Source organism: Limanda limanda, chromosome 1 (genome assembly GCF_963576545.1).
Source record: "Limanda limanda chromosome 1, fLimLim1.1, whole genome shotgun sequence".
Classification (NCBI taxonomy): Eukaryota; Metazoa; Chordata; class Actinopteri; order Pleuronectiformes; family Pleuronectidae; genus Limanda; species Limanda limanda.
The window spans coordinates 12389513-12408243 of record NC_083636.1 but is presented as its reverse complement, the minus strand read 5'-3'; the positions used below and the strand labels follow the sequence as shown (position 1 = coordinate 12408243).

Here is an 18731-nt window from a genome sequence, read left to right as displayed (position 1 = left end):
TGATGCCTGATTAATCAATTTGACGAGGGATCCATAGATAATGTGATAGAGGTGGATTTAAAGTGGCACCAACCGTACCCGAGGATATGGTCCATGTCCCAAGTACACAAATGCAGAGTGATTATCGCATCTTGCCTCACTCACTACATGAAACAGATATTTGATTCGCCTCCTCACTCCCACAGATTGGAGGTGAAATGGTTGTAGAGGTACACCACTGACACACCCCTGTTTGTGTGACCATAAACTATCTTCGCTTAATTCTTGCACAGCAGAAGGAAGTGGAGATTTTCTGTCTTTGATCACTTATCCCTCTTCCCTCCTCCCCGACATTCACTCTCAGACTCATGCACACTCTCACTAGCATTTCACACATCCACTCACATTATGATCCTCACTTGAATATATACACATGCTGACTTATATGAGCTCATATGAGCTCTCACAAAGTCTGTTATGAAGGCACAGAGGAGCACCACCCTGTCTTCCACTGTGATCTCAAGGACACTCAGTCAACATTTACTGCCGCTTTGATGACTTTACAGCCAACGTTATTGCTGCCTTCCTCCCTCCTCCACCTCCTTTTTCCGACTCCTCCTCATGTCATCAGCAGGTCTCAGCCTTTTGTGTCATGGTGTAATTAACCACACAACAGGGAGTGGCTCAGCATCCAACTTTCAACCCTCATTTGAAAGAGCAGGCTTCCAGTTTCAAGCCAAAACCATCCTGTCCCTCTTTTTACATTAAGCAAGAACATGTGATTTGAAGCATAATGATATTTTTTACTTTACTGTAACAGGTCCAAAGGAGTTTCAGTTTGTCAATTTGACACTTTCTATCTAATATGCACATCGCAACCTTCAATTATTTTATGTAATGTATGTGATGGATAGAAGGACACTCTCTGAGCTGGTTTTGTTAAAGGAGATGGGAGTTGAATGCTTTGTTTTTCACAGTTGGTTCCTTCACAAGGACTCAGATTTCGAAATAATGATCAGATGCATTGCCATGAAATTCTTTACAGTCATTTATGATCCCAATAGGATGGATTTTAAAGGCTTTGTTGGTCCCATGAAATTTCCTTTAGTGCTACCATGACATTGACATTCATGGTTTTGTGTGAAACAGCACGACTAGACATTCGGTGCGAAATCCAACATGCATTTTGCATTCATGGATTCAACAACCGTTAAAAAAAAGAGATCTATATAGACAGGAGGTTGGGTCAGCCTATGAGGTGCTGCATCTTTTCAACACGTCTTTTTCTTTTGCTACATATTGATTTAATGCTGTTTTAGTGCAGGAGTAAGGATATTAGGGAAGAAAAAGCTTTAACTTGCCCTTAGGAAATGTTTTGCCTTTGATTTTTGACATTGTTTTGTCAAACCTTTGATCTTTCTAATGTGCATAGCTAGGAGATGCTGATTTGATGAGGAATGAAGTGGAGGACAATCATTTTAAGCACAAATCGTAAACTGTTTTTCTCTTAGTATGTATCGATAGACAACCCAGTCTCATCAGGAAACGTTCAGTGGGAACGTTGGTCCACTTGGACAAACGTTTCCATCTCACAATCTGGCCTATCAGATTGTGAGATGGAAACGTTTGGTCCGCCCATTGTTTTGCATTGACGTGTTTTCACGTCACGTGACTCCCGAGTTCCCGTCTACGGAAAGGAAAACATGGCGGACAGTCCTTGTTTTTTCAGATAAAAATATGATTTTGTAACTTAGTCTGGGCATAAAAATACATTCTGACACCATTTCTAGCGAGAAATGTGGTCTTTGCTTCCACAGTCTTCAGCCAGTTCGTGCTTATGATATATATTTTAATAGTTATCACGAATGTTTTTTTCGTTGCTATGATGGTTGCTATGGACGCTGCCATGCCGAGAACCACGTCGTAGCGTGCTGTTTAAATCACCCTCCCTGCGTGGTGTCGTTCAGTGCTCGTGAATGTTATTCATGTTAAATAATATTAATATTTGAGGCTAGATTACACCTCTAATGCGAAGGATCTTGCGAGTCTGTTCAGAGGCGGACATGAGTGTGACACCGGACCGAGTCCGCCACCGGACCGAGTCCGCCACCGGAAATAACGTGTGGCTGTCAACATCCGCTCCCTTTAACTAGAAGCTGCGTCATACACACGGAGCATTTGGGAGACCACGATGTCGTCTTCCTTCTGTCAGGTAAGTAGTTTATTGTTTTTAAAGATCGTTACGATCTAGGTTCACAGTCCGAGTGCTGAGACAGCGGATGCGGAGTCCGTCGATACCCACAATGGATGCTTTTCTTCAGCTAATATGCCATTGTTAGCCACATGCTTCAGCCCACGGTAGCATGTGATTACCTGGGAGGTGAAAACATGGTTATTCAAACCAGTTCAAGATGCTTAGCTCATCATTGAGGGACGCTACAATATAAATATAAACATGAATTTGATTTATGAATGCTTTAGATTAATAAGGAGCGTATTTCTCTACCAATACTTCACAATAACAGATCAATTTGGTTTAATGTATAGAATGTAATATGACAATAATGTTTTCATGTTATGGAGTTGCGATTCATTTTATAAAACAATTCCTATGTTCTGTTTTTTAATCAAGGAGGATCCAAGTGAAGCTACAGGAGTATGATGAAGGGCAGCCTGGAGAGAAAGAGGAGCCGGGTTGAGCCCACTACTCTCATCCACGTACCACGAGGAAGATGAGGGAGAGAAATTATCCTACCATTAAAGAGGTACTTTTAAGTTACATACCAGAAACACCATTTTATATAATGTGCCAAATATACATTTTTATTAAATCCCCAAAGTACGCTGGCTGAAATACAAGTTAATATCACACTGAAAGAGTTTTGATCAATCATGCTTCCCTGCTGTGGTTGTTCAACTGGGAAAACAACTTTTTCCACAGGAAGGCAAGTAAATTTAAGGAATGCTTGTGCAAAGTTTTCCTCTGTTATGTATAATGATGACCCCCATCAGACATTATGTTAGCAATATTTACACCTTTTCATTTATACTGTTTATTTCTGTCTACATGTGTGAATTTGCCTTCATTAGTTTCAGAAAAGAGCGATCATGTATCGGTCAGTGGGCGGCAGCCCAAGACTCCGCAAACTAGTCTTTAAGCAAAGTAGACGAAGGCATTGAGGTTGCGGCCTGCCATCATTATTATTTTGCTTAAGGGACTGAATATGTTTCATGCAGAAATATTAGCATTTCCCTTATATCTACCAAAACTGCTTGTTTCACAGACTGCAGTTTTGTTTTGATCCGATGTGGTGTGCAAATACCAACTGTATCTGCAATGGGTTGTTGGGCATTAATATTTGTAACTCTAATTTTGTTTTGACAGACTGTGCAAAGAATGTTGAGAACATCACCACTCTACAGGAATACACAGTCCAGTAATGTGTGTCAGAAGTTCAGTAGTGAACGACAGGTACTGTGGAAAAATGTGTGTCATTGTTGTACAATGTCCTTTGACTCTGTTTACACAAGGTCAACACAAAAAGGTTTGATTGTAAACTGATATTGGTATGAATTCATGTTATACTCCTCTTCACAAGAAACAAACAATTTACAAAAAAAAAACACTAGAATTACCGCACTGCGTTGTATGACTCCGCTAACCAGTGCAGTGTCCGTCTACATATTTCTACATATTTTCTCTCATATAAATGTCACTGTAACCTCTTGACAACTGAAACCATAACATGAGGTCAGTGTGGCCTTGACCTTTTGACTTTAAGACAAATACACAGTTAGACAACCCGAAAACATGCAGTAATGCCTCCGGCGACTCGCTATTACAGAGGCATTAAAATGTTAAGTGTAGTAGACTGGATTTTATTGGTGTTACATTGGACATCTTGTATTGGTACACAAAAAATATATTTGGTTTCACATTTTAGATGGCATAAGCAGAGACATCAACTCAGGAAATGGATTTCTGCAGAAAATTAAGCCTTGTATGTGTGTATATATACATACAAACGCACTTTTAAAACGTTTTGTTTTTTATCATATATTCTCAGGTAGTACTGACGCATTTACGGAGATGGGACATGAGGGCCTTGTCTGCGTGGCCAAGAGAAGATTCCACAGAGTTCAAGCTGAGCAGGCTGCAGCAGGTTTGGAGGAATCCTCCTCTGAAGAGGAAACATGGCGAGGTTCTTCTCCACTGATGAAGAAATGTGAGTGCTGTGATTAGGTCAAATCTGCTAAAATGCTACTGTGGCTCCTGGGCCCTGCTATTAGCTTGGTGTATGGTAGCTGTTAGCTTTAGCATATTTATTTTTTAGGGGCCTGTCTGACGTTTATGTTTTAAAAAAAAAAGTCACAGCAAAGCACACAGGTGACAGTAAGTGGAAGGTGAAGGTCATTTCCATGAGCTCAAGAGAAACCTAATGTGACGATATAGTTGATTTCTGATAGCAAACCCCTGCCTCATTCATTGTAGTATTAATGTGTTTGAATAAGTCAGTCTGCCGATTACCAGCTACTGATTTAAAGTGAAACATCTATTGCTATCCTCTGTGTTCATTTCTTTAATGTTAAGAATGTTTCTCATAAGACCTTATCAGATTGCATTGTGAAACATCTGGGTCACCTACTTTTAGTGTTAACAAGAGGGTGAACTTACTTATGACTGGATGTATTTAGCCCTGATACACAAGCTTGATGTTACACATCTTAAACAATATGATATGGTTGCCACTTAGACAACAAGACCTGTGTGCTTTGCTGTGACTATAACTGACTGAACCTCAGATAAAGTTATTTTCTGACTTCCGTTACTGAGTTACTCTCTACAGAATGTAACGTGCCCATTCTACTTCAAATCCATTGGATCATTGTGTGTTTATGTTGCTTAAAGCAGAGCATTCACTGCTTTAATGTAATCAACATCTTATCTGCCAATATCATGGTGTATGACTGCAAGGAAATACCAATATGTTATGATCAATGTCATTTATTGTGCACAAACATTACATTAAGGCATCTGCTGAAAATTATATGATCAACAATTCTCAGACGGCAGCTCTGGACAAAGTTCTGTGACTCCAGGTCTGCCCGGATGGTGTGATGGAGACCGGGGATTAGCATCAGGAGTGGAGGCTGCAGGAGGGACCGTGGAGCTGAGGCAGCTTCTCTTGAGAAGATCTGAAGGACACAAAGAAACCATAGTGTTAAATTATGAAGATGGTTCCCTCTGATTTTTTTTTTAAAACATAAACGTCAGACAGGCCCCTAAAAAATAAATATGCTAAAGCTAACAGCTACCATACACCAAGCTAATAGCAGGGCCCAGGAGCCACAGTAGCATTTTAGCAGATTTGACCTAATCACAGCACTCACATTTCTTCATCAGTGGAGAAGAACCTCGCCATGTTTCCTCTTCAGAGGAGGATTCCTCCAAACCTGCTGCAGCCTGCTCAGCTTGAACTCTGTGGAATCTTCTCTTGGCCACGCAGACAAGGCCCTCATGTCCCATCTCCGTAAATGCGTCAGTACTACCTGAGAATATATGATAAAAAACAAAACGTTTTAAAAGTGCGTTTGTATGTATATATACACACATACAAGGCTTAATTTTCTGCAGAAATCCATTTCCTGAGTTGATGTCTCTGCTTATGCCATCTAAAATGTGAAACCAAATATATTTTTTGTGTACCAATACAAGATGTCCAATGTAACACCAATAAAATCCAGTCTACTACACTTAACATTTTAATGCCTCTGTAATAGCGAGTCGCCGGAGGCATTACTGCATGTTTTCGGGTTGTCTAACTGTGTATTTGTCTTAAAGTCAAAAGGTCAAGGCCACACTGACCTCATGTTATGGTTTCAGTTGTCAAGAGGTTACAGTGACATTTATATGAGAGAAAATATGTAGAAATATGTAGACGGACACTGCACTGGTTAGCGGAGTCATACAACGCAGTGCGGTAATTCTAGTGTTTTTTTTTTGTAAATTGTTTGTTTCTTGTGAAGAGGAGTATAACATGAATTCATACCAATATCAGTTTACAATCAAACCTTTTTGTGTTGACCTTGTGTAAACAGAGTCAAAGGACATTGTACAACAATGACACACATTTTTCCACAGTACCTGTCGTTCACTACTGAACTTCTGACACACATTACTGGACTGTGTATTCCTGTAGAGTGGTGATGTTCTCAACATTCTTTGCACAGTCTGTCAAAACAAAATTAGAGTTACAAATATTAATGCCCAACAACCCATTGCAGATACAGTTGGTATTTGCACACCACATCGGATCAAAACAAAACTGCAGTCTGTGAAACAAGCAGTTTTGGTAGATATAAGGAAAATGCTAATATTTCTGCATGAAACATATTCAGTCCCTTAAGCAAAATAATAATGATGGCAGGCCGCAACCTCAATGCCTTCGTCTACTTTGCTTAAAGACTAGTTTGCGGAGTCTTGGGCTGCCGCCCACTGACCGATACATGATCGCTCTTTTCTGAAACTAATGAAGGCAAATTCACACATGTAGACAGAAATAAACAGTATAAATGAAAAGGTGTAAATATTGCTAACATAATGTCTGATGGGGGTCATCATTATACATAACAGAGGAAAACTTTGCACAAGCATTCCTTAAATTTACTTGCCTTCCTGTGGAAAAAGTTGTTTTCCCAGTTGAACAACCACAGCAGGGAAGCATGATTGATCAAAACTCTTTCAGTGTGATATTAACTTGTATTTCAGCCAGCGTACTTTGGGGATTTAATAAAAATGTATATTTGGCACATTATATAAAATGGTGTTTCTGGTATGTAACTTAAAAGTACCTCTTTAATGGTAGGATAATTTCTCTCCCTCATCTTCCTCGTGGTACGTGGATGAGAGTAGTGGGCTCAACCCGGCTCCTCTTTCTCTCCAGGCTGCCCTTCATCATACTCCTGTAGCTTCACTTGGATCCTCCTTGATTAAAAAACAGAACATAGGAATTGTTTTATAAAATGAATCGCAACTCCATAACATGAAAACATTATTGTCATATTACATTCTATACATTAAACCAAATTGATCTGTTATTGTGAAGTATTGGTAGAGAAATACGCTCCTTATTAATCTAAAGCATTCATAAATCAAATTCATGTTTATATTTATATTGTAGCGTCCCTCAATGATGAGCTAAGCATCTTGAACTGGTTTGAATAACCATGTTTTCACCTCCCAGGTAATCACATGCTACCGTGGGCTGAAGCATGTGGCTAACAATGGCATATTAGCTGAAGAAAAGCATCCATTGTGGGTATCGACGGACTCCGCATCCGCTGTCTCAGCACTCGGACTGTGAACCTAGATCGTAACGATCTTTAAAAACAATAAACTACTTACCTGACAGAAGGAAGACGACATCGTGGTCTCCCAAATGCTCCGTGTGTATGACGCAGCTTCTAGTTAAAGGGAGCGGATGTTGACAGCCACACGTTATTTCCGGTGGCGGACTCGGTCCGGTGGCGGACTCGGTCCGGTGTCACACTCATGTCCGCCTCTGAACAGACTCGCAAGATCCTTCGCATTAGAGGTGTAATCTAGCCTCAAATATTAATATTATTTAACATGAATAACATTCACGAGCACTGAACGACACCACGCAGGGAGGGTGATTTAAACAGCACGCTACGACGTGGTTCTCGGCATGGCAGCGTCCATAGCAACCATCATAGCAACGAAAAAAACATTCGTGATAACTATTAAAATATATATCATAAGCACGAACTGGCTGAAGACTGTGGAAGCAAAGACCACATTTCTCGCTAGAAATGGTGTCAGAATGTATTTTTATGCCCAGACTAAGTTACAAAATCATATTTTTATCTGAAAAAACAAGGACTGTCCGCCATGTTTTCCTTTCCGTAGACGGGAACTCGGGAGTCACGTGACGTGAAAACACGTCAATGCAAAACAATGGGCGGACCAAACGTTTCCATCTCACAATCTGATAGGCCAGATTGTGAGATGGAAACGTTTGTCCAAGTGGACCAACGTTCCCACTGAACGTTTCCTGATGAGACTGGGTTGCGATAGATTGTAGATTGGAAGAAACAAGATTAACAGAAACCTTCTCATGTTTCTCGCCGAGCTTCCAGTAATAAGACAGATCTATACTGGGCAGATGGCGCTTTCAGCTTTTTCACAGAGGTGGAGGGTTAGTATGTCATAGCATCATAGCTGTGGAGAACCACACAGATATGTGTGATCAAAGCAATTTACTGTAGTTTGTTTGCTTGAAATCTTGCCCGGTGGCTAAAATACAGATTCAAGTGAAGCAGCATTACCTCATAAAGTCACACACTTCTGATCACATGCTCCCGTCCGAACCTTTGCCCCAGCCTCTACACCGCGTTGCACCCGGAGTGTCGTCGCAAGCCCCGTCTTATCTGTGGCGAAGACGGAGAGAAAGAAGGGAGGACGCTTTGTTTAATCCCTCCATGAATGCTCTTTTTCTCTCACGGGTTGATATTGAAGAGATGCTCCAGGCTTTCCCTCAGCAAAGCGCCAAGTGGAGAGGCCCCCGGGAAATATTTTATTCAGGCGACGCCAAATTTTGTACCCGGCTCACACACAGACGTGCACAGTCAAACCGTGGAATCTATGAAAGAGGCATGTTTGTCCTATATTTCAGTCTTTAAGCTGCCACACACGTTTTCATATTCAGTAGGATGATATTATTAATCTTAAGGAGTGTAACTTTAAAAATGTGAGCTAAAAGTTAGTTTGACCACTTGAGATGTTATGCTTCAATTGTTCCCTTGAAGTCGCTTTGAAAACATAATGCCTAACAACATTATGCAAGGATTCTCTATTTTCCTGTTCCAGCAATGAGGCTATTTCATGCATGTTGTTGAGAAGAATATCAGTGGTGACACGTGTAGTGCGCTAATAAACACACACACAAAAACAAACCTCATACACGACTGCTTTCTCCACATCAGCTGCTCTCTCTTGTGTTTTTGTCATTACCTGGGGACCGGGGATTATATTGCAAACCAACACACACACAGACAGACACGCACACAAACACACACACACACACACACACTTAACATGTTCACTATCCTGCCGTCTCGCCTCATTAGATGTGCACACGTGGAGGAGAACCCCATCCCTCCTCCAGCACATCCAAACAGAGGCCCTTACTGAAGTTAATGGAGTGGAAGTCCCATGCTAATGTGTGGCCCTTGAATATGTTTCTACATTTTGTTTCTCCCCCCTGACAGTGTGCGTGTTTATGAGTTGTTTACTGTGCTCGTAGTGATTAAAATAGGTGAGAATGTGATATTTCCTGATCTTATGTCGCCAAGGCAACCAGGATCATTCATTTATAATAACGGCAGTGCGATTTAAAACCAACGCTGCTTCATGTAGATAAATAAATAATTAAATGAGGGAGTCCAGTTCTAATTTCTCAGTGAGGAAAATTCTCTTTTAAATGACTTGAGATACCGCCTGTCAGCAGTGCAGCTACACTCCCTGTGTGCTGCTTTCATCAGCTGTTTTCTGTATTTCCTTCCTTTCTGCATTTGTAACTTATTGACAAAGATTTCTCAGAACAAAAGGCCAGAGGAACACCCAAATGAAAATGTGCACGTGTCTATGTGCATACTTTTTGTGTGTGAATATTTTTCCCGCAAAGTTGCGACCAGTGTTTTTATGCTATTTTTACTCAGCTGAAAGAAAAGATCAGAAATGTTCACTTAGTCTGAGAGCATCTGGTTTTCATAGCATGCGCCCGTTTGGATTTGGATTGCAGAGCTGTTTTAAGACATGAACTCTCAAAAAATGAAAACAAATTGCTTTTCACCTATAAGAAAGAAGATTTCCAGAACATTGGAGGGATGTCTCTTGTGTAGAGGGAAGAAGGACGTGAGGTATAAATTCCACTGTGGAATCACATTTTTTTCGTTTAAAGCACATTGACACCAGCTTTGTTCCCTGTTGTCAAAAGCTCTTTGATGAAGTTTTTTATGTGTATGGAACCTTTACGAGATATTTGTATTCTTCCGGTTTGGCGTTCCTTGCATATGAATTTGCAGAAAAATGTTCCACTCTGTATTTTTACATTTTGTGCACATATACGGGGGTCAGATATTTGCATTCTTACATACAGTCCCCTCTAGAAAATGTCTGGACTTCTTGATGTGTGATCAAACGACGTGCATTTGATACTCAACAATGTTAAGAAATATTTTGTCAAACCTCAATTTTTAGTTTTTAAACCAGACTCTAAAAATCAGTATATTCAGCTTATCTAAAAGTTATGACAGGTTTAGGGTTAGGGTTAGAACTTCTCATGAAAACAACACTGCTCCTCTTATTTCATTGTTTTCATAGATTTCATCAACATTTCATATTTTACATCACTTGTTTCATTTTAAGGTTGCATTTTGTGGCTTCCAAAACAACAAAACCTCTTAAATCCAATTTTGTCTTCAATAGTTTGCTTAAATAGTTTCAGATTTCATGGATTTTTTTTCTCCTGTGTCATTTTATTGATATAGGCCATAGAGGGCAAGGGTAATACAATCAAATTGATTAAATAAAGCACTGTAATGTTTAAATAACCAGTCAAGCTATAGCTATAACAGACTATTGTTGCATACCGTTAGCCTTGGCTGAACCGTGAAATTTGTGTCGGGAGTTTGTCATCCATAAACCGATTTGAACTGTAGATGGAAAACTAGAGCTGTGGGTCCACCATGACAAACATGCAACTGAAAGCTAATCCTATTTTTTACACAACCACATGGTGGTTAATATAGAATAGAAACGCGTTTCAAAAATTGCATGGTATCCCTTTAAGTGCTGTTGTTTCAGGTGCCATGAAGCAATCTGACCTGTTGATTGGGCGAGAAAGCCGAGAGGAACGATTCCCTGAAGTGGTGAACTGTCCTGTCTACTAATTGTAAAATCACAGAGCAATCATCGACGAGGGTTGGCTGGCACAAAAAAAAACAAAACAAGGGTTTTTCTGCCATATAACTCAACTCTCCCGGTGCCAGCGTTGAGGGACAGAAGAAAAGGAGAGAGGGGGAAGACACAAAGAGGGGAGGAAAGACGGACAGGAGTGTGGTTAGGCTAGAAAACTGTTTTTCTTTCCATCCAGACATTTTTACTCAAAAACATCCCTCAGGTGCAGTAGTTATTGTGGAGCACAAAATTGCCTAATGTGCTTATTTCTACTGCTAATGCAGCAGGCAAGCAGGAAGACGGGGTGTAGCTCTCCAAGGGGAAGACAGTACAATAAGACCTGTAAGCACAATTTAAGTAATTAGATGTTGAGGCTGGAATTAAGGCCCCGTGTGTGCACGCAAAACTCCCACACGCACTTACACCCACACACAGTTTGCAAACACACACAGCAACTGGACAGAGAAAGTATGAGCACACACACACAATGTGTGGTCATTTCCCCAGAATAATTCCAGTGACTGTGATGAAATAAAAAGCATTTTCTTGTAATTCATCCTTTTGCCACCCATTTCTCTCCATTAAGTACCCCCCCCCCCCCTTTTGACCTCTTTGTCTCAAAGTCTTATTAACTCTGAATAATAATTTGGAGTATAATTTTAACTCCCCTGCTGTACGCGGCAGGTGGCAACTCATTCGCTCTCAGTTTGAGACAAAGGATGGTGTGATGTAAATTTGGAGGAGGAGGCGGTGGAACCAAGAGAGACAAAGGGAGGAGGAGGGAAGACAACAGTGGAAACAAAGTAGGAGGAAACAGGAAACTAAGGAAATCTTAAGTAGGAGAAAGAGGCAGAATGAGCTATAGCGAGGCAGTTGTGGCGACATGATGAGAACAGGAATTGAGGAGCAAAGGAAATGGTGGTAGAGAGGTGGGTGTGGGGGGTTTACAGTAGAGTAGAGCTGGGGGAATGGAGAAAACAAGGATAAAGGAGGAGGGAGGGTCAGTGTGGGCATGTGATTTATGCCTGGGGAGCTCTGTGTCTCCTGGTGAGGCTGCCTACTGATTCCATAACCTGCCGTGTGGGGGTGGGTGTGGTTGTATTAATATTAATATCATCCTATGTTAGTGAAGTGAGAGACTGAGAAAAACACATTCAAAGTCATCCAGTTAAAAATGTGACAAAGGAATGGATTATTCTTTGTTTGAGTGTAAAAGCAGGTATTGATCTGAATCTTTGTCCACGGGTGGAACGATCTCAATTGGTTCTTGATTGTCTCACAGAAAATAGCAGGATTTTAAAGGTTGAAAAAAATCCCTCGCAGCAGTGCCGATCACACTGATGATTATAATATGGCCATGATAACACATCATGTGTCTTGTAAGACGAGCTGCAGGTTTTCTGTGAAGTCTAAATGTTGCACACCAAGGGAAACAAAAGTCGTTTAGCTTCATTAGCGAGGGCAGAGAAAGGTCAAGATGGGTCAATAGTTTCATCGACCCATCTTTAACTCTTTGAGGTTCTTATTCTGCAGTTCATACATGACTGGTGTTAGATTTTTTCCTGCATTTAAGATTAAAAATGACCATGTCCCAGACTTCCAGGTGTGAAAATGTTATCAGCCTCAGCAAGAGAGTTAATAATTGTATTTTGCTAAAATAAATATTGGAAATATTAGAGGTTGTTCCCTTGTAAGATTTAAAAAAGAGTATCACACAACAACATACATACAGTAACTATATAAGAAAGAATATGCCATGTTTTTGCTATTGTATGTTTATCTTGTAAGAATAAGATAATAGGGCAAGAGCCGAGTCCACAGTTTATCCTTCTAGGTTATCAAGCTGGCTAAATTGCCTCTCTTTGCTGGATAGTAATGCAAACACATGGTCACACTGAGATGCCATGCAAACATACATGCGGTATGCACACACAGGCATGTGATGGTAAACATTCACGCTGTGCAACATCTAAATCCACACTTTCCTGCTAATTTCTATTGACTGACACAATCCATTGGCCTCACGCTGATCACAGCTGATGAGACGTTATGTATAGAAAATGCTTGACAAGTGGAATCTGGGTAAACAGTGAGGCCACGGTGAGCCGCTGCTATGCAAACCTCCTTATCTGATGAGCCTTTGTGTCTTTTGTGTGCGTCCGCCCCTGTATTAACACAACACGTGCTCGCTTTTGTGAGACACTATTTCCACATCTGTATTACCAGGGTGTCGGAAGTCAGCGCAGTCGTCCCTTTGCTATTTATTTCGCCGTGGCCCTCTGTCATCCTACATAACCTATAATTACCCACAAGAAAGAGACGGCACATGTCCTCTGGGACAGATCCACACACATATATACTGCACACAAACAAGATGACAAAGAGAGGAGTCTGTGAACATGCAGACAGGGTATCCTCCTAATTACCTCCTCTCCAGCCACATCGTATGCGTGTTACCGTAGGAAAACACAAATTGTTATAAATGGCGTCCATCTCACTGCAGGCCACTCGGCTTAATACTTGGTATGCTTATTTAAAATTTTTCCTAGGAGGAATTATATATTATGTGGCATGCTGACATTTAAGTATGCTAGCATGCTCTGCAGACGTTGTGTGGGGCCGAATTTTAGATTGCAATTTGCATGAATTTAATCACGAGCCACTTTCTTGGCTGTCTTCATGGTAATGTATAAAATAAATGAAGTGTAGAGAGAGACTAAAGGTAACACGTGTTACCTGTTAAAGTGTGTTTAAGACAGAGCTAAAGAATCAAAGACCAAGGGTTGTTTAACAAGCATGTGGTCTAAACCGCGAGTGCATTTATGGCGTGTACACATCCTCGTTTAACGGCCAAAATAGGGCCACAGGGCAAGGTTCATGGTTCACAAGGTCCATAATAGTCTCTTTGCCCATTAAGACCTAAGGAGCAGAATGAAAACACACTCAAATCTAAGCAGTGTTTAAAAATGACCTCCTAGAATCTGATGGTTTTCTGACGAGTTAACTTGACAGAATTGCAGAGGTTACAACAAAAACGTCTTTTTCTTCTTCCTCAAACATGTCTCTTACCAACTAAGCCTGGCTCAGCATGAACATCGTCTGACTCTGAATCTTCTTCACTATTATGTTCCTCATTGTTTTTGTCACTGAAACTCTGCTTTGATCTGCTTCAATATCGCTCCTGTGACTCAGATCGTCAGCCATTGTCTGAAAATAATGCATTTTGCCTTTCCTGCAAGTATTTGACTGCATCGTGACATATTTCATGATTTGATGACAACGATTACATTGACACAGAGGTCATATCCGACTCTAAATGGAAATTGTTGCCCTCTGTCTTAAATCTACATATGTCTCATTAACTCCTTAAGACCAAATAATCATGGGTATGTTTTGGATGTAATATGTGATCAAATAATCAGAGGGCCTTCTGTTTATTTTCTTTAAATTCCTGTTGTGTTTGCGCACTGCGTGGATTTCACAAAGCAATAAGGAATGTTTCTCCTGAGAGGAAATAGATTTGTTGTGACCAAAGTGACAATATGCCAACAAACCGTCTGGCTGTGTAACAAGCAAAGTGTATGCACGCCTATGTAGGTGCATATTACTATCTTTATAATACGCCCTCCGAAATAACAGTGTTGTGCTGCGCCATTGAATACAGACCAGGGTTTTGTTGGTCAGTCACACAATACTGTAAAATTTAAACATAAATGCATCCATTACATCCTTAACATAAATCCTACATTTGTGTATCTTGTCTCTGAGTCAAATACTCTCACTCGTCTGTCTGGCTCTTTGAAGCGGTTGGAATAATTTTCTCTTGCTGCAGTGTTTTTTTGTCTTTTGAAGCTGCTGACATTCTTTGACTTTGGTTATTCTTGGCAGCTTGATTTGCTTCACAGTCCACATTTTGCAATCAAGTTGTCGGAAGATTCCTTTGACTTGTTTTTTTACGCTAACAAACAAAACAATGCATACGTGTCATCACAATCTCCTGCATCTTTAACTGGACTTCCTGATGAACTTTAAGGGAGATAAAAGACTCATTATAAATATTTTAGTCTAACAGCATCACAACTGCACCCAACCCTGAAAGCCACTATATAGATATTTATCTTTTGAGTAAGTAATTGTGTAGTATTTTATTTGAACCGGTGTTTTCATGAAGAGAAAGATTACAACTAACCAACCTCCGCCAATCTCTGCAAAAGCAGTTTAGGTTGCAAAAGCTCCGCTTCAGAATTAAATCTGCTATTAATTAATTTTTTCTGCAGCATTCACCTTCACTTTCTTCTCTCTCATTGTATCTTATTATAAACATATACACAAAGCTGTTATTTTGCTTTTCGATGAACGTGACTGCTTTCTTCACACTGAAGCCACGGAAGTTGCAGGCATCTTGCATAGTCTTTAGTCCAGCATGAACGTCATGTATTGTTTTAATTTTTTTTATGTGACACTGTACATTTTACAGCACATTTTCTGACAACAATCCATATTCAAATAAGCTCCACTGCCTTGCTTTGTGCAGAACAACAACTTGGTACAGCTACTGCATTTTCCCATCATCCCTTTATCTTAATTTTGTCCTTCCCTCTGAGTGTGTTGAAGCAAATGATTGCTTAGCTGAAGCTAGAGAGCACCTCATCTATGCTCTGTTAATATTTGAAATAGATTACTGTGTGACTAACCAAAGCCAGAAAGTCGTATCTCTTGCACCTGTTTATTTACCCTGCTGTGATTTATGCACAGCTTTTCAACCTCAAAAGCATTTTAGCACATATGTGGTCAGTTTGGAACCGTTGAAGTTAAGATCCAGCAGTTTGTCGACCAGATGATATTTGACAGAACTCGGGAGTAATTATGTATCGTTGTACTGGGAATGATAGAAAATACACATTTTCACCAATTTTCTGTTGAACTGAGAGCTTCACTGTGCCACCTCCAGGAAGAATGACATTTTATTTATAATTTACATATTTATAAATATTGCTTAACAAAAGACAAACTGGACTCAGTCCTACAACCGTGGTGACTCATAGTTCCATTTGAATCTTCCAGTGCAAATATCAGTTTATCAAGCTTACTCTACAAGAGGTTGGCTGTGTGTGAATATATGAGCTAAATCGTTCATGCAGATAATTTAAATGTAAGATTGTGGTCTCTTTGCTGTCATCTAATCCTTAAACACTGAGAAAACATATCCTGTAAATGGACAGAAGTGAAGACACTATGCAGTTAATCTGCAAATGTGGCTTATGGGGTCATATGAATGAAGATACTCTGAACTAGCAAATGGGTCTCGGGTAGTGAAATTATACATTATTTATGACGAAAATATTAATTACATCCTCTTAGTAATTTGCAGTAGAGCTGCTCAGCTCTGCTCACATATGACTCCCAACCAAGCAACCTAACAACAGGGAATACTAAGAAATACAGAAACTGATTTGGGGCATCAGGAACAGAGACAGGGTCACAGCAGGTAACGTATATCTAAATATCTCATCTAATAAAAATCTCAAGCAAGAAGGTCCCTGTCTCTGTGTCTGTCTTTCTGACCTCAAGGATCAGTCATCCCGTCAACTTTATGACGGGTGTATCGCTGCTAGGAACCTAAAGAAGGAGTGTTTGTAGTTTGCTAAACTCTGCAGCAGGGGGTCGGGGAATCAGGGCTCTGGACTGCATGAAGCTGGGATCAGAGCGCCTCAGCAGTGAGAGAAAAGTAATTTACAGTGGCATGCACTAAAAAGTATCTAAAACTGTATTTGGATAGCACTCTTCACCATTTAAACATTTAAAATCAATGAGAGCACAATAACTGATCTTTACAGATATCATTTCTCTTTTTAGTTTTTTTACAAAGTAGGACCAAAACAACAGCTTTCCTAAAGTCACCACCTGGTGGTTGGCTGCAACCCTGGGATTTAATAAGTTATCAGATTTTATAAAAACAAGGTGAAACGTCATGATTGACAGCTGAAGCTGACTCACGATTGGTTAAGCATAGTTATTGGCGGGACCTCAATGTTGTGGCTCCAACCCACAATCTCTACTGTACATATACAACAACATGGCAGCTTACGCTTGGTTTCAGCTCTGGATAGTGTGTATAATTTTTATTTTCCTTAACAGTTAATAGTGTTTTTTTATATTGTGTAACTAACAAGAGATGATAATGACAAAGCAAATACATGTTTATCATTTGAGGCTAGTTACATTCACTTCGTGATAGTTTAGAAAATTTCGGGACCAAAAACAACTGGGATGGTTGTGAAAACAGTCGTTAGTCCGGAACCTATAAAAGGGCTAGAGTAGCATTGTGCTAATATGGTGGAGAAAATATTCAGATTTATGAGTGCTGCGTCAGAGAGTAATTACTTTTTCAGTGATTTGATCATAAGCAGTAAACATTCTTTCCACAAACTTTTTTCACTTTTTTGGGGGGGATTTCAGATGACTGATAGTCCGTGTCTGATGGCAATGACTCACTTCAACCAATCAAATAGCCACACAGTGCCCACCCTTTTTGACCTCCTTTGATGTGCGGTTCAAAGGGCTGCGGAGCTGTCAGCAGTTGTCTTGAGACACATCAACAACAATAAACTGAGCTGAAAGCGAGCAGACCTCATGACGCTCTTGCCTGCTCCACTTCTCAATTGCGCAAGACCAATAAAGTAATTTCCAAGCAACAGAATATCAGGCTCTGCAGGCGAAGAGCAGAGCAGTTTTCAGGGCCTGTTGGAGGGGAAACACGCAGGGTTGGAAGGGCTGCAAAATACAACACAGCGAGGCAGCTCAAGGTCCAACATGCACACACAGACCTGGAGATGGGGGAAGATGGATTGTCAGGTCAAGGTGATATGACTGCAGAGCAGTGAGGGAAGATAAGCAAGAGACAGACGAGCTTCCCTTCCACCAACCGACTGATGAGCGGGGGTATTGGGGAGGGTAGAGGGTAACAGGGGGTAGTGATGAAATATCATTCATTAATGGCTGCAGAGTGTAGGTAGGAGCGCTGGGAGACTTGAAAAGACACCAACAGGGCCAACCAGGGCCTGTTTCATTAGCTCAGCACTTATTTGCATGTTAGCTTGATGTGATGCCACAAATAAGAAGTTGTGAAAACATTTGCAATACTAATCAAAGGTACTCAATTTCAAACCAACTCTAATTCAAGTGCAATCAATTAAATTGCTCTTGGAGCTCGGCACTGTTCAACATCACATGCTCCCTCATTAACAGCATCAGAAACTGTCCAAGCACCGCCTTCACCTGCTGATCTGTGTCACCACAGTGCTTCATGTTGTCAAATACACCACTTGGTAATAATGCACAGGAAAACAAACACCGCCCGATAACTCACTTCATCCATGATTACTCGTCTTGTCGCTAATCGTCTCCTCATCAGTGACAGTTTTTTCTTCAACTATGATTATGGGTCTTTCCCTGCACAGCTGATGAAGGAAGAAAAGGTGCCAATCTTTAATTAGACGTTTTGCACATAATATATGCAAACAAGCTGTTCTGCATCCAAACTGTTGCATTAAAATCCTTTTCCCCCATGAAGACTCGAAGAATTTTCTGTTCGGTGAAACCATTGTGCACACATGACGCATACACACACACCCACACTCTTTGCCATGCAACTTTGACTGCCTGTTCGCAGGAAAGTGACATATAGGTTTTTAGCTCAACTTCACTCCCACAGAGTCATGAAAACATATGCAGAGGCAGCAGCTCCTTCCTGAATGTGCTTCTTAATGCC

The 18731-nt window shown here is 40.5% G+C and overlaps 2 long non-coding RNA genes across 2 annotated transcripts; one reads left to right on the top strand and one right to left on the bottom strand.

The window, feature by feature from the left end:
• The first annotated feature begins 2107 nt into the window (after nucleotides 1-2107).
• Nucleotides 2108-4224, top strand: LOC133008435 (uncharacterized). The gene is made up of 4 exons (XR_009680516.1): nucleotides 2108-2191; nucleotides 2612-2744; nucleotides 3365-3451; nucleotides 4047-4224. It is a non-coding gene; the product is annotated as an uncharacterized LOC133008435 (long non-coding RNA).
• A 744-nt stretch (nucleotides 4225-4968) lies between these two features.
• Nucleotides 4969-7468, bottom strand: LOC133006888 (uncharacterized). The gene is made up of 5 exons (XR_009679399.1): nucleotides 7385-7468; nucleotides 6832-6964; nucleotides 6125-6211; nucleotides 5371-5529; nucleotides 4969-5175 (listed from the first exon to the last, which is right to left on the bottom strand). It is a non-coding gene; the product is annotated as an uncharacterized LOC133006888 (long non-coding RNA).
• Nucleotides 7469-18731: the final 11263 nt, after the last annotated feature.